Here is a 12,759-nt window from a genome sequence, read left to right on the forward strand (position 1 = left end):
GAGGCTTTAGGAAGGGAAGAGGTTGTGTAGATCAGATATTCATTCTTAGATCTTTAGTGGAAAAGTTTCTAGAGAAGGGAAAGAAGTTGTATGCGGCTTTCATGGATTTGGAGAAAGCATATGACAGGGTGGATAGACAAGGATTGTGGAAAGTGTTAAGAATATATGGAGTAGATGGGAAGTTGTTGAATGCTGTGAAGAGTATGTACGATGGTGCGAAGGCTGCAGTGCGTGTGGATGGTGAACTAAGTGAATTTTTCTCTTTGAAAGTTGGTTTGAAACAGGGATGTGTCATGTCTCCATGGTTGTTCAATCTGTACATGGATGGGGTAATAAAAGAGGTACAAGGTAGGGTAGTGGATGTTGGAGTGGCCCTGATGAGAGAGGACAGTGTTTGGAAACTCCCTGTACTGTTGTTTGCAGATGATACTGTGTTGTTGAGTTAAGACGAAGGGGAGCTGCAAGGCTTGGTGGATGAGTTTGGGAGAGTGTGTAAGAAACGGAATCTAAAGGTGAATGTAGGGAAGAGTAAAGTGATGGTCTTTGAGAGAGGTGAAGCTAGTGAATGTACAGCGAGGTTGGATGGTGAGGAATTGGAAAATGTGAGTACGTTTAAGTACTTGGGTAGTGTGCTGAGTAAGGATGGAGGTTTGGAGGGTGAAGTGCTTGAAAAGGTACAGCAGGGAAGAAAGATTGCTGGTTCCTTGAAAGCAGTGATAAGAAACAGGGAAGTGAGCATGGAAGTGAAAAAGTTACTACATGACAGTATTGTGATACCAACTCTAACGTACGGAAGTGAAGCCTAGACATTGTTGGAAGGACACAAGTCAAGAGTGAGAGCAGTGGAAATGAGTTATTTAAGAGGAGCCTGTGGAGTCACGTGGAGAGATAGGCTGACGAATGAGGATATAAAGGAGCGTTGTGGTGTGGATGTGGATGTGATAGGAAGCGTTATGAGGAACACACTGAGGTGGTTTGGCCATGTGGAGAGGATGGAGGGTGAAAGACTGACGAGGAGAGTGTATGTGAGTGAGGTGGAGGGAGGAAGAGGGAGGGGGAGGCCGAGGATGAGATGGAGGGATGGGGTGGAGAGGTATATGAGAGAGTGGGGTGTGAGTTGGGAGCAGGGCAGCGAAATGGCGGGGGACAGGGCGACTTGGAGGCGATTTGTTTGTGGCCACCCCAAACGGGATTGAGGCGTCTGGCAATAGATAGAGATAGATAGGTTAGGTTAATTTAGGTAAGTGCTTAACATAACGTTCTTCTAAATTAAACTAACCTAACCTAGCCTAACCTAACCTAACCTAGATTATCCCAGCCTAACCCCCTGTTGTTTATTGCATTATACTTTGCCATAAAAATGTTAGACATTCTACAGAATACCTATACTTTCTATTAAAGTCCCTAGTTAGGTAAAATATATAATGTCAGAATGAAATGAGCTTATTTCATACTTTGATCAAAAAATGTTGGTCATTCTATAGAATTCCTAGGCGTTCTATACAATACGATATTTTCACACAATGCCGGTAACATTAACACAACAGTCGGTGAACTGTGAACCCGTTTTTTGGCGTTTTATCACTAGGCGTGAGAACACTTACGTCACGCGACCCCTCATGTAAAAAGTTGTTTGCTTCTTCAAAAAAATATATATATATTTTTTTAAATATAACTGAATGCTAAACAACAATATAACAAAGAAAACTATGACTGGTTAAGGTTTTCATGTAAATATAGTGTTCATATTTTACATGTGACTCACGTATGTATATATAAGAAGGATAAATACATGGTGTTGAAAATGACTAAAAAAATACAATGTTTTATTCTCAGAACCAGACTTAATGCAAACACAACAACGAAAAATAATATCAAATACTCGTAAGCATGTTTATCATGTCTCCAAAGACAGCTTTTTAGCTTGCCTCTCGTATATGGCATCAGGATCATCGCTGCTTGTGGCCCATCAAAAACCACAAATTGTGATGAATTCTATTATCTCCGATATATATACATATATATATATATATATATATATATATATATATATATATATATATATATATATATATATATATATATATATATATATATATATATATATATATATATATATATATATATATACAGTGTAAGAACAGCCGAACAGAGTAGTGGTTTATTTCGACACAAAGCATCCAGTGATCACCATATTGACTGGACAGGCTCCAAGATTCTAGCAAGATCAAAAAGCTTAGATGAAAGAAATGTAATAGAATCTTGTCTAATTTCTGGCACATATGAAAAGAATGTAAACATGAGCTATGGTCATTTTAAGTGTGATAAATTGTTAACTGAATTAATTTTAAAGCAGTATCCCCCAGACTAACACGTGATTGTTCCCTGTCATCTCCTGGTGGTGTGGGACACACCAAGCATTAATCCTCTAGGTCTTAAGTTAAGCAGCAGTATTTATCCCCTTCTCCCTCTCCCCTCTCCCCTTCCCCCTCCCTCCCACTCCCCTTTCCTCCCCTCCTACTCCCTCCTCCTTTGTCACGTGTATTTTTAGATTCAGGTCATCCTTTGTTGTGTTCCACTCCCTGCTACAGGTGACCCTAAGTTAATCCGCAGGTAAAAATTCAGGTCATCCATTGTTCTGTGTGCCACTACTTGCTGCGGGTGTGCATAAAAGACCTCTACCCTTTACGTTTCTGTCTCACTCTGTCTGAAGATGTAATATACGAAAGTACTCACTGTCGCTCCTTTCATTTCTCCTGTGGTTAGTTTGCACACACACACACACACATATATATATATATATATATATATATATATATATATATATATATATATATATATATATATCATCATCAGCCGTTTGAATATCCACTGCAGGACCGACCTATCCTGACTGAAGTCTGAACGATACAGCCAATGTATCTACAAAGTGGCTTAGGCTGTCTGGTAGAGACTGTATGTAGGGTGAGAAGGGCTTATAAGTGTAATTGCAGTGGCTTTGGATGTGTGTGTAGTCTGTGCACCAAGTGTAATCGGCCCGCGCAAGCCGACTGTGTGCAAGCATACTTTATAGTATGCGACACTGATTCAACCACAGCACCCCTTGTGTCCGCCAATGCAGTACATGGCTGGGTGAACACTCCCAAAGTATATTACCCTGGCGGGGCACGAACCCTGGTTCACCAGTGTACAAAATGCACACTCTACCACTGTTATATATATATATATATATTCCATTCTAGACATTTCCTGATGGAATCTTTCCCCACGCCTGTCAGTTGCTGCACAACAAGCTTCTGGGAAAAAGTTGAGGTGCGAATATAAGAAGTGTATTTTCCAGGATATGTTGCAACCCAATCGTTTGTATGCTTGCAACATGTTTTCGATGAGGTGTTGATAGTTTTCATCTCTTTTGTTTCCCAAGAATCGTTCAACAACCAACCGAAAGTCTTCCCGTGCTTGTTTTTCCCGCATCTCCCATAATTTCGGTCAAATCTTTCATCCCTGATATTTATTTTTTATTTTGTCCTACAAACACTCCGTCCTTGAGTTTTGCCTCGCTGAGTTTTGGGAATTTCGTTTTTAGATATCGGAAAGGAGAACTAGTTTTATCCAAGGCTTTGATGAAATTCTTCATTAATCCCAGCTTGGTATGTAAAGGGGGTAGAAGTGTATTATTAGGATCTACTAGAGGATGATTCAGAATGTGTTTTGTTCCAGGATTCAAGGCATTGCGGGGTGGCCTTCCTTGTACCAGGGGAACAAAAGCAGCAGCAGTAGTTAGTGTAGCCAGGTTGCAGTCCAAGTAAAACAGACAACATTCAGATCACAGAGTAGCCAGTTATGCTGTTCATGGTTAATATAATGCAACAACTCTTTCAAGTTTTCATGTTTCCTCCATGGTACTTGCATGTCCCGGTGGAACTGATGACAACTGATTACCATTATACAGAAGAACGACTTCCAAGCTGTATTTTGAAGAATCAATGAAAACTATTCAATCTTCATCTTTGTGATCGATACTCATAGCATCTGTCAGCCCATTTACGTCGTTACATTCAACAAGATTTCCAACCATTGAGTTGAATGGAGTAAATTCTTTGTGTCGATTTCTAAATGCAGATACAAGAGTGTTTTTATCAACCAGGTTTCAGGCTTGTAGTCGTGATCCAAGAAGCTCCGCTTTGCTTTTAGGAAGCTCTAGATCTCGAACGAAATCATTCAGTTCACTCTATGTGATAATATGGGGTGCAGTTTTGCAATCAGGAGCATAATTGGAATCCCCAGATGTAGAAGGCTCAAAATCATCACGTTCGTGTTGTTCATCTTCAGAGTCAAAACTGTAGTTATCCGGTGGTTGTGGAACAAGTTGATTTAATTGCATAAGGAATATTCGGGTAGTCAAATTACCCAGTCTTTTTTTTTATTCCCTTCACACTTGAACATTGACCCACTCGAGGTACCAAACAAAAGTAACATTTCCTTTGGTCAGTTGGTTTCCTCCAAACCATTGGAACCGCGAAAGACATCGACTTCCCCTTTTTGTACAGCCACTGGCGGAGGCTTGAAGCGCATGCGTTGCGACAAACATGCGGTGCCCAGTTCTTGTCCTGGTTCCCTTCTGCACAGCCGAAATACAGCCTGTACGTCTTCTTGATCAAAGGCGTGATTGTTCACTTCTGTGATTTCAGTGTGACATGACTACGTACGTAAAAAAAAAAAAAAAATGCAGAATTTACGCACTTCCGCATATCCAGTGTGGTTAAATCATATACAGATGAAATTTTCTTAATTCAAATAAAAATTACTATATAATGTGAAAAAATATGCGAAATGATTGCATGAACAATATCTAAAGGTGTAAATAATCAGCAGAGCCAATATATGCCCAAATTTGTCGTTACAGAAAATGAAATTTGTCTGAATTGTACGGAACCTGATATTGGTTAGTCTTCTTGGAGTACCTGCTTCACTATGTAACAGCATATCTCATCTCAAAAACCGCAGCAAACTGAACATTTTAATGATCATTTTCGTAATCAGCAAACCAGTGTTATACAAAATTAAATGCTTTTATCTCTGATGCATTTTCATTGTCGAACAGCATTATTTCTTCCTTCATCGTGTTCTCTCCTTCCTCTCTGCCTGCACGCTACTTCATTCTCTCCGTCGGTGGGTAAAATAGGTCTGGATGGATGATGCTGATGTTATCTCCGGATAACATTACTCCTTTTAGGATTGAATTCTTGATCTGTTGTACTGAAATACTACCCTGATGAGTTCTCTTACAACCAACAAGGTCTCATGATCTAATTAAAATCGTCTAGGAACACCAAGAGGAAAGTACAGCAACATGTCATCATACAGAAGCTGATGACGTGTATAGGCAACAGCTCCACCAGTACAGTGTATTTGTGCCCCTTCACCAGACACAATTATGTCTTCTCGGCCAGGTATTACTCGCTCTCCTATGCTGATTGGTGGTGTCTGCAATTTAAGGAAAAGCATATTTATAGTAACAGCAACTAGTTCCAGTTCTAGTTCCCCAAACACAGAGTCTCGTTCGATCCTAGCGAGTGATCAGGATTTTCAACCATTAGAAGGCATTACGGATCAAGTTAATCCTTCAGCATAAGACTAATATCCTTGTCTTCTTGCTGGTTTTCAATACCACCTAATAAAGCAGTGACACATGTTCATGTTTAACTTTTCTTGCAGTTTTCCGATTTCCAGTGCATTGCGTCAAAATTGTAGAGACAGCATAAATTGTTGCTATTTGATTACCTTTTCTATGAATTGAATTTTATGCCTATACTCCAGTAAATAAAGAACTTTGCTATTTGATCTTTTTTAGGTCTGAGACTTTTGAGTTGACCTGAGCGTGCTGACCACAAAGAAGCGGGCACAGCATCAGACGGAGAAGAGACATTTAACACATTAATCTTTAAGATCAGTCCGTAACTGCAGCATGTAGATGAGAGTGGGCAAACTAAAGGAAAATTCAATTTAAGTCAGGTACGTCATGGGGAATGGTCAAAAATTTTATGTAGACGGTTTCAGACAAATTACTTTGACAAACCCTTACATAGTTAAGTAAAGCATTCTGCCGGTAGCAATAATTAAATAGAATGACAGTACAGGACTGAAAAAGATGATGTTTTTCAGATGTGGTCTTCTTTCGGAAGAGGTGGTGGTTAAAGTATAATGTGGTTAAGGTGTGGATGATGATGGTTTTAGTATTGATTCTAACTAATCTTACCCTAAGATTACTTAGATTTGGGCGAGTCTGCAGGATGGTGGCGGTGTGAGCATGTAGTGTTTGCCATGTTAAGTGTTAATCCTAACCTAACCTAACCTAACCTAACCCAGATGTGGTCGAGTCCACGGGCTGGTGGTGGTGGGAACGTGTGATTTTGAGAGTATGGATGCTGGTCATGTTGGTGTTGTTCCTGAGCTATGCCGGCAACCTGATATCCCTCCTGGCCGTTAGGTACAGCCGACAGCAGAAGTTCGTCCCTCTTAGCGTGCGTGATACGAGCCTGTTGATCTGGTAACACTGTATGAGATAGAGTTGACAGGTACGCTTTAAATGGCTAATATTAAAGAAATGTGTTCGGAGATAAGAACACATTCTCTAATGATAATATTAATTTGCAGCAGGTGGGATAAAGTTATTGTGAAATGTTTGACACTGGTGTATGAAGATTCTTCGTTACGGACACAGACGCCTAGGATTACTTGGACTGGACTGATGTTGCCAGCAAGTATTATATGAAATATTATAGAACGATTGCAGTCTTAAAGGTGAGGTTGCAAGAAAACACTAATTACGATGTCAGTTACACACTAAACAAACACAGAAACTGACAGTTCGTGTTTCGCCAGTATGCGGTTTAGTTTTACAAGTTAAGTCACTTCCCTTTCCGACCTCTCTCCCCACCCGTCTTTCCTCTTCCAAGTCATGCTCTGCCATCATCCACGTTTTATCGTTAATGTTGAAAATCGTATGTCTGTAGGTAAACTGTGGGAAATAATATAAAAGTGTCAATGAGCTTCTTTTCCTCCATCGCTTGAAGTGTTATCAATGACTTGAATATAAATGTTAGTAACATGAATAAATAGTCACTGTGGTGGTTAGGAGACATTTCTCGTCATCATTTATGTAACACTTACCTAACTATCGTTCTTACAGTGCCCAAAATACACTCCCTCTCGACCCCTCGCCGTCTCCTCCTCCCCCTTCCACTGTTTCCATCACTTCGTCCCACATCACTCCGCCCCCATTTCCAGTAACCTTTGTTTCTAGCCTGCAACACTCCGAATCCCTCCCCACAGTGTTATTGTATTGACCCTGCCCAACTTCTCTCCCTTGTCATTTCAAATGTCTTTTTCTCTCCCTTTTTCATTTTTGTCTCGGGAATCGAACAACATAACGATGTTTGGGTCATGTTTTTGTATAGTATCCCTTAATAATGTGTAATATTATAATGACCGTGACCATGGCGGTCAAGAGGCATTAACTGTTCAAAGGACGGCAGTCAGTGCCTCAGTTTAATGATCATTTTATTTCTCCTCCTCTAGCCATTAATATCTTGCTTACACTTATTTTATAAATCCCAACATACATAAAATATGAAGCACAAACGTCCTTCTTTTCACCAAAGAAAGTATAAAATGAAAAATAATCATTGCGTATGTTGTATGACTGAGGTGGTTTGGACATGTGAAGAGAATGGAGAATGAAAGACCGACTAAGAGGGTGTATGTAGGTGAGGTGGAGGGAGGGAGAGGGAGGGGTAGACCGAGGATGAGGTGGAGGGATGGAGTTGAGAGGAATATATGGGGGAGGGGGGGTTGAGTTGGGGGAGGGGAGTCAAATGGTGGGTGACAGAGCGACTTGGAGGCGTTTTGTCTGCGAGAACCCTTTCGGGATTAGGGCGTCGGGCTATAGATAGATAGATAGATAGATGTTGTATGATCTACACGCATCCAGAAAATATTTTCTTAAAAGTACTGTCAGTATTCTTGGTGATAATTTGTAGATCTTCAGTTACGATTAAATATAGCAAAATAGATGATAGTCACAAAAGCTGTATCCTCATACATTTGGCTACCATAATCATCGTAATATACGATGAAGGGGGATTATACCCCTCTGGATGAGTAGATTAAGCCATTATCGGAATATGCTTGTCATGAGCCCGGACAGCAGGCAGATGTAAGTGGAAGTATGAGATTGTCGCGGTGTAAGGGTTAATTATGGTAAAGGTTCTCTTCCTATCCATCCGAGTCCTTGTCACTCCTGTATCGATAATATCGGCAGTTGCAGAACAGATGTTCAGGGCGCTGACGGACAGCCATGCCGTTACCTTTTGTTCTAACCATGCAATGCAGCTATGGGAATGGAATGATAGGGATAATCTTGCTGACTGCATTCTCTGACCTTGTAAGATCATGCGTTGAGGGAGTTCAGATCAAAGTATGTCGATGGCATATTGTTTTAAATTATATATAAGTAGACGTATCTCATAGGTCTCACTTTAGTGCGGAACACAATGTGTGTGTGTGTGGGGGGGGGGGGGATTATGGAAGCAGGAATACTTTGGGTGAGGGAAGGGATTACATATATTACAAGCTGGGACACAGATAAATATGTTATAACGTGAAGGGAGGAGTGAGGGATACAGAAAGCGGGAAGGAGGCGAGGAGGGAAGGAATCCACAAGGGGGGGATGGTATTGAACACTGATAGTTACGATGGACATATTGTTATGTAAGTAATTTGGTTACTTGTGTGTAATACAGTTGGCAATATAACATGCACGAGTATTGTGTTTATAATGTCATTACAATTAAAACTCAAAGTCCTGTAAATGGTAATAACTGTATTCAAATTATGAAGAACCGATCTAGTTAGGGAGGTAAACAGAAGCAGAGTCAGTTAAATGAAATCGTTGGGAAGGGTTGGGGGTGTTGAGGGAGAGAAACAAGGGGTACTGGTAGAGGGGGAAGGGAGGGGGGAGAAGTGATGGAGACAGTGGAAGGGAGGGGAGGAGACGGCGAGGGGTGGAGAGGGAGTGTATTTGGAGCACTGTATTAACGATGGTTATATAAATGTTATATAATGTGACGAGTAATGTCTCCTAACCACCACAGTGACGATTTATTCATGTTACTAACATTTATATTCAAGTCATGGATAACATTTCAAGCGATGGAGGAGGAAATGAAGCTCATTTGACACTTTTATATTGTTTACCACAGTTTATCTACAGACATACGGTATTCAGCATTAACGATAAAACGTGGATGATGGCAGAGCATGACTAGGAAGAGAAGAGACGGGTGGGGAGAGAGGTCGGAAAAGGAAGTGATTTAACTTGTAAAACTAAACCGCATACTGGCGAAACACGAACTGTCAGTTTCTGTGTTTGTTTAGTGTGTAACTGACATCGTAATTAGTGTTTTCTTGCAACCTCACCTTTAAGACTGCAATCGTTCTATAATATTTCATATAATACTTGCTGGCAACATCAGTCCAGTCCAAATAATCCTAGGCGTCTGTGTCCGTAACGAAGAATCTTCATACACCAGTGTCAAACATTTCACAATAACATTATCCCACCTGCTACAAATTAATATTATCATTAGGGAATGTGTTCTTATCTCCGAACACATTTCTTTAATATTAGCCATTTAAAGCGTACCTGTCAACTCTATCTCATGCAGTGTTACCAGATCAACAGGCTCGTATCACGCACGCTAAGAGGGACGAACTTCTGCTGTCGGCTGTACATCCCTTCCATACAGTCACTGAAGGATGTTGTTACCAATCCGGTCACCGCCCTATTTCCAGCAGGGTCATCTGTCTTCGAGTCATTTATTGTAAGTTATTATCTGTTGTATGTACAGATGATTAATATTTTGACGAGGAGACAAGCATTTTGAAGGCTTGAGGTTTGGGGTGGATGGTTACCATTGTTCTGGAGACATTATTGTGTTGCTGGTGTGGGATTAAAAATTAATAAAATGAAGTGCGGACTTGCACAACATTCGCAGGTGGAGACTGAACCAACTTAACACTGTCATGGTCTGAGCTAAAGCTATCGCACATAAATATATTCTCTATAGCCCAGTAATAAAAATTGCTCCCTGAGGTAGGTTGAAATGGTTCGCCTGATATGACAGCTGACAACGAACGTCAAACTGCTAATGTGCATTCACACACACACACACACACACACACACACACACACACACACACACACACACACATACACACAATTGTCCTTCTGGTACAAAAGGGAATACGACCGTTGCTCTATTCACTATGATGATATGTTTCTCATTGTCTTTCGTGCCAACGTGAGTGACTGTGCAAAACAATCTTGGATCCACAAATTTTTCCACACAGTCGACATGTCAAGTCCGGGCTGGGTTGAAGACATGTTTTGGTTGTGCCTCCGTTCTCAATGCTCTTCCATTACCAGGTTCTGAGTTTCTTCGAGATGAATGGTTCTTTCATTACAGAGCTCTCACCATTGTGTTCTGCCAAAGGCATTGGTTTCAAGATATCTTGGTATAATGTTGCATTTCTTCAGATTTGCCCTTATATGTTCTTTAATTGTATATCTCTTCTGTTCCTTTGGGTTTCGACGTGCTGCTGGGAGTTGGCCATACAGAACCTGGTGGGGAAGGCGGTGCTCAGGCATGCATAACACGTGTCCGATCCACCACAGCTGCTTTTTAGCCAGAATGGTTTCTATGCTGGATGACTTTGCCCGCTGGAGAACGCGTGAATGAGGGACTTTATTCTCCTGTGTAAGTCCCTCGATGCGCTGTAAGCATCGGATGTGATGCAACTCAGGCTGTTTAATATGACGCTGCTAATTAGTCCAGGTTTCAGCACCGTAAAAGAGGTTGGAGAAGAATACAACCGTATATACTGTTATCTTCGTCTCGATTCTCAAGTTGGTGGTTTCAAAGACTCTGGATCTGGGACGTCCAAAAGAGGCTGATGCGTGGTTGATTCGTGCAAGGACTTCTGGCATCAATGCTATACTTGTCTGCGAGCACACTTCCAAGGTAGGTTAAATTTTCCAAATGTTTTATATGCTCACCATTTATTTGAAATGCAGGAGGCTCTTTTTTTTTTTTCTCTCTCTCTCTGAGATATTGTTCTGTATTATTGACATTAATTCGGAGCCCCATTACATGGAACATATTGGAGACGATGGTGAGACTCTATTATAGGGCTCTTGGAGTATGTGTGAGGACTGTGCTTTCAGTGTGTCTAGGAAATGGGTCATTTCAGTCTCTGATTGTCCTTGAACACGACAGAGACTAAATAAGGTACAGTGTAGACGGAACTGGATTTTTATTCCATCATCAGGGTTCATTTGTTAGAGACTTTAAAGGGTGACTTCAGTGAGATTGATGCTGAAAATGACAGATGCCAGGACACATCCTTCCTTTATGCCCGCATCCATGTTGAAGGGTTAGAATCTGCTCCCACCTATGGACACACGAACATTCATCTTGTCATGCAGGCTTTTCAAGATGGTGAGAAATTTGTTTGGAACTCCAAATTATGAAAGAGCATTCCATAAAAGTTCTCTGTTGACAGTTTCAAATGCCTTTGCAAGATTGATGAATGCAGTATATGTCACGGCTCTGCTCCTGGCATTTTTCTTGCATTTGTTGGGCAACAAAGATCATTTCACAGGTACTCCGTTCCTTCCTAAATCTGCAATGTGTTTCAGGATATGTCTATTCAGTCAGATGTTTTGTTAGTCTGGATAGCGTTATCTTGGCTTATACTTTGCTAGCATTCACAAGGGGGGTGATAACTCTGTTGTTGGCACAATTTCAGTGGTCCCTTTCTTCTTGTAGATGATTGAAATATCAGAAGTAAACATTCAGAGTTCGTTCTTGTTTCCAGACAGTATGACATTTTGGAGGTGCTTGTGTAGTAACTGGCCACCTCCTTTGATTAGTTCAGATGGTATATCATCAGGCTCTTTTTTTTTTTTTTTTTTTCAGAGAGAGAGAGAGAGAGAGAGAGAGATTGGATGACCTGGACAATTTCTGCAAGTGTTGGTGCGACATCGAGATCTGCTGCTTGAGGAGTTTGGAATGTTATCAAGGATATTGTGCTTCATCGGGTTTCTTCGATTCAGTGAGCGACAGAAGTGTTGTTCCCATCTTTCTAGGATTGCTTACTTGTCTTGCAGGAGCTCTCCTTTGACTGACTGAATAGGGGTTATGTTGTATTTGGTTGGCATATACTGTAGATGTTGTATTATGAATCTTTAGAACCCATGTTGGTCATTAATATCAGCCAGTTTTGCAGCTCTTTCACTTGCCCAGTCCACAATTTGTTTTCTACCATTGTCACTTTTCTCTGGATTTCACTTCAGAGATTCTGGAATTCAGTTTTTAGAGTTAACGAGCTAGGGTGAGCCAACCAGTTGTTATGTACTCTATTTTTCATTGCAAGAAAATCGTGTATGCCCTCAGCATTTTCATCAAACCAGTCTTTATGGTGGCGAGTGGAGAAGTCTTGGGTTTCTTCTGCAGTGCTTTAAAGCAGTGTCTTAATTTTCAGTCACTCTCCACCTAGGATTGTTGCATTGTTGTTTGGGTCTAGTGGTGGGCACTGGGAGAGCTTGTCTGAAGTGCTGCGAAAGGTGTTGCAGGTTGCTGCATCCTTTAAAACTCTGCAGTTTAGTTTCTTGGAGGATAGTCTATGGCACATTTG

This window comes from Coenobita brevimanus, chromosome 67, assembly GCF_032717465.1.
Source record: "Coenobita brevimanus isolate Jiangsu-jjx chromosome 67, ASM3271746v2, whole genome shotgun sequence".
NCBI lineage: Eukaryota > Metazoa > Arthropoda > Malacostraca > Decapoda > Coenobitidae > Coenobita > Coenobita brevimanus.